The 4,721-nt window shown below is 42.1% G+C and overlaps 1 non-coding gene across 1 annotated transcript; it reads right to left on the reverse strand.

The window, feature by feature from the left end:
- Positions 1-4,039: 4,039 nt before the first annotated feature.
- TRNAW-CCA (transfer RNA tryptophan (anticodon CCA)) lies at positions 4,040-4,112 on the reverse strand. Its single transcript has one exon. It is a non-coding gene; the product is annotated as a tRNA-Trp (tRNA).
- Between the last annotated feature and the right edge of the window lie 609 nt (positions 4,113-4,721).

Here is a 4,721-nt window from a genome sequence, read left to right on the forward strand (position 1 = left end):
TGGCAGCCCACTCCAGTGTTCTTGCCTGGAGAATCCCAGGGACGGAGGAGCCTGGTAGGCTGCTGCCTGTGGGGTCGCACAGAGTCAGACACCACTGAAGCGACTTAGCAGCAGCAGAGAGTCCAGACATAATCCCAAGAATGTGTGCCTGCATGCACACAAGAGAAGACTCTATACATGGACATCACCAGATGGTCAATACTGAAATCAGATTGACTATATTCTATATTCTAATTCCTCTAGAGTATATTCTATAAGTATATTCTATAAGTATATATATTCTATAAGTATATTTCTATAAATATATTCTATAAGTATATTCCTCTAGAGTATATTCTATACTCTAATTCCTCTGCAGCCAAAGATGGAGAAGCTCTATTCAGTCATCAAAAACAAGACTAGGAGCTACTGTGGCTCAGATTATGAACTCCCTATTGCCAAATTCAGACTTAAATTGAAGAAAGTAGGGAAAAATATTAGACCATTCAGGTATGACCTAAATTCAAATCCCTTATGATTTTACAGTGGAAGTGACAAATAGATTCAAGGGATTAAATCTGATAGACAGAGTGCCTGAAGAAAAATGGATGGAGATTTGTGACATTGTATAGGAGGCAGGGATCAAGACCATCCCCAAGAAAAAGAAAGGCAAAATGGTTGTCTGAGGAAGCCTTACAAACAGCTGAAGAAAGAAGAGAAGCAAAAGGCAAAGGAGAAAAGGAAAGATATAACCATTTGAATGCAGTGTTCCAAAGAATAGCAAGGAGAGATAAGAAAACCTTCCTCAGGGATCAATGCAAAGAAATAGAGGAAAACAATTGAATCTCTTCAAGAAAATTAGAGACACCAAGGGAACATTTCATGCAAAGATGTGCACAATAAAGGACAGAAATGGTATGGACCTAACAAAAGCAGAAGATATTAAGAAGAGGTGGCAAGAATACACAGAAAAACTCTACAAAAATGATCTTCATGACCCAGATAGGCACGATGGTGTGATCACTCACCTGGAGCCAAACATCCTGCAGTGCAAGGTTATGTGGGCCTTGGGAAGCATCACTACGAACAAAGCTAGTGGAGGTGATGGGATTTCACCTGAGCTATTTCAAATCCTAGAAGATGATGCTGCGAAAGTGCTGCACTCAATATGCTGGCAAATTTGCAAAACTCAGCAGTGGCCACGGGACTGGAAAAGGTCAGTTTTCACTCCAATCCCAAAGAAAGGCAATACCAAAGAATGTTCAAACTGCCGCACAGTTGCACTCATCTCACATGGTAGCAAAATAATGCTCAAAATTCTCCGAGCCAGGCTTCAACAGTAGACAAACTGGAACTTCCAAATGTTCAAGCTGGATTTAGCAAAGGCAGAGGAAACAGAGATCAAATTGCCAACATCCGTTGGATCACAGAAAAAGCGAGAGTTCCAGAAAAACATCTACTTCTGGTTTATTGACAACACCAAAGTCTTTGACTGTGGGAATCACAACAAACTGTGGAAAATTCTTTAAGAGGTGGGAATACCAGACCGCCTTACCTGCCTCTTGAGAAATCTGTATGCAGGTCAAGAAGCAACAGTTAGAACAGGACATGGAACAACGGACTGGTTCCAAATTGGGAAAGGATGTATGTTGTCACCCTGCTTATTTAACTTATATGCAGAGTACATCATGTGAACTGCCATGCTGGATGAAACACAAGTTGGAATCAAACTTGCCGGGAGAAATACCAATAACCTCAGATATGCAGATGACACCACAGTTATGGTCGAAAGCAAAGAAGAACTAAAGAGCCTCTTGATGAAAGTGAAAGAGGAGATTGAAAAAGCTGGCTTAAAACTCAACATTCAGAAAACTAAGATCATGGCATCCGGTCCCATCACTTCATGGCAAGTAGATGGGGAAACAGTGGAAACAGTGATAGACTTTATTTTCTTGTTCTCCAAAATTACTGCAGATTGTGACTGAAGCCATGAAATTGAAAGATGCTTGCTCCTTGGAAGAAAAGTTATCACCAACCTAGACAGCATATTAAAAAGCAGAGACTTTACTTTCCCAACAAAGTTCTGTCTAGTCAAGGCTATGGTTTTTCCAGTAGTCATGTATGGATGTGAGAGTTGGACCATAAAGAAAGCTGAGCATGGAAGAACTGATGCTTTAGAACTGTGGTCTTGAAGAAGACTTTTAAGAGTCCCTTGGACTGCAAGGAGATCAAGCCAGTCCATCCTAAAGGAAATCAGTCCTGAATATTCATTGGAAGGACTGATGCTGAAGCTGAAACTCCAATACTTTGGCCACCTGGTGGGGAGAACTAACTCATTTGTAAAGACCCTGATGCTGGAAAAGATTGATGCTGGGAGACGGAGACAACAGAGGATGAGATGGTTGGATGGCATCACCGTTTCCATGGACATGAGTTTGAGTAAGCTCCGGGAGTGGACAGCGAAGCCTGATGTGCTGCAGTCCATGGGATTGCAAAGAGTCAGACACAACTGAGTGACCTAACTAAACTGAACCGAGAAGCAAATTGCATTCAGGATATAGTTAAGGATAGTGATAGGAGTTGGTTATAAGGATTGCCATTCTGATAATTTCCTTCCTATCATCTCTCAGCCTGTGTTTAGGAAGGGAGGACAAAGGAGTAATAAGGTCATGAAGAGGTTGAAAGAAACAGAAGAAAGTGTGGTTGTCAGTGAGTGTGGGCACACACATGCCTGCACAGATACAGTGACACTCACATCATACATATTCCTACATCTACCAGGCTGGGTAGATTCTAAGACTCTCACAAGACAGTTGCTGTGCTCAAAGAGGACACATACAGCTACCAGTGCAAATAGTCACATGAATCCTTATCTGTTCCTTTCTGCACTGTTCAATCTCATCCACAAAACATTGACAATAGGGAATATAAGAAACATTGAATTCCAAATAACGTGAAGTTGTGAGAATCGATTCTATCACATCCATAGGATGGAATTCCAGTCATCTAGCAAAAATGTTTTAATGAAAACAAAAAAGAGAGAGTATTTGCTGCCTTTCAGATTAGCAATGATTCACATTATTTCTAAAGTGTGTAGAAACAGGAATTTTCATATAGCACTGTTAGAAATACAAAATAGTAATGTTTTTTTCCAATGTTGCATTCATAAAAAATAGTTTTCCTAGTTTGAAAAAACACTTCAGGAACTTATGAAAATGCTTACTAAGATATCTGCAGGTATATGAACAAGAATGTTAAGTGCACTATTATTTGTAATAGAAAACATGGTAAAGAAACTGCATACACATCACTACTGGAAAAGTGAATTTTGGAGTATCCAAACTGACACAGGCTGGGATCTGGAGCCTGTGTTTCAGTGCTTTAACTTGCACCTCACATACCTTGCCTTGAACAAGAAAATACAGAGAAAATGGGTAAGACTAAAAGTAACTGGGTGCATGTGCAGTTGCAAGAAATTCTGGACAAAAGATCCAAATAGACCAAAAACTGATACAAAAAGCTCAGCTTCTCTGTTCACCGGTGCCAAAAAAATTTTGGAGACAGAGTTTTGGGTGAAGTAGAAAAGGAGAGCTTTATTCCTCTGCTAGGCAAAGGGGGACGCAGTGGGATAATGCCCTCAAAACCAAGTGTCCTCAAATTGGGTAGATCGTGACAAGTTTTATAGTAAAAGAGGGCATGATCAGTTCCTGGACACTCTTCTGATGGGTTGATGGTGAAGTAAATAAGCATCAACATCATCAGTCTTGAGGTTTAACTGGTCTGGGGTCTACAAGCTTGTGGACAGCATACCATAATTTCAGTATGACCTGTCCATCTTGGGTGCCATTGCACAGCATGGCTCATAGCTTCATTGAGTTACTAAAGCCCCTTCAACACGACAAGGCTGTGATCCATGAAGCAGAACACCGCCTAGGGAAGGCGCTCAGTCGTGTCCGACTCTTTGCGACCCCGTGGACTGTAGCCTACCAGGCTCCTCCGTCCATGGGATTCTCTAGGCAAGAATACTGGAGTGGTTTGCCATTTCCTTCTCCAGGGGATCTTCCCTGACCCAGGGATCGAACCCAGGTCTCCCGCATTGGAGGCAGACGCTTTAACCTCTGAGCCACCAGGGAAGTCCGAACACCACCTAAGGGGTGGCCAAAACACCAAAGCAACCCCTCTGGCCTGACCCCTGAACACATCCCTACCCTCCTCCCAAATAAAGAATGAGCTGGCCACACCTCTGGGAGTGGGGAGCAGCAAGCAAGGGAACCTGTTGTTTGTTCTCACTCCCCCCTGCAGCCATAGGGGCCCCAATAAAGCCATGCCTGTATTTCATGTCTGGTGTCTAGTCAATTTTATTGATTGAGGAAGGCCTAGAACCCTGGTCAGTAACAATATGATGAAACAGTTTGTCGATATAAAAGCAAAAGTGACATTTAGTTTTCAAGAAACTAAAATATTATTATAGATATTAATTCCCATGGAAATATGTTCACAATAAGTGATAAAGCAGGTTACAATATTTACTGCTGTTGCTGTTCAGTTGCCCAGTCATGTCCAACTCTTTGTGACTCCATGGATTGCAGCATGCCAGGCCTCCCTGTCCCTCACCATCTCCCGGAGTTTGCCCAAGTTCATGTTCATTGCATTGGTGATCCCATCCAGCCATCTCATCCTCTTATGCTCCCTTCTCCTTCTGCCCTAAATCTTTCTCAGCATCGGGGACTTTTCCAATGAAT

This window comes from Giraffa tippelskirchi, chromosome X, assembly GCF_054371585.1.
Source record: "Giraffa tippelskirchi isolate mGirTip1 chromosome X, T2T-mGirTip1v1.2.pri, whole genome shotgun sequence".
In the NCBI taxonomy this organism is placed as follows: domain Eukaryota; kingdom Metazoa; phylum Chordata; class Mammalia; order Artiodactyla; family Giraffidae; genus Giraffa; species Giraffa tippelskirchi.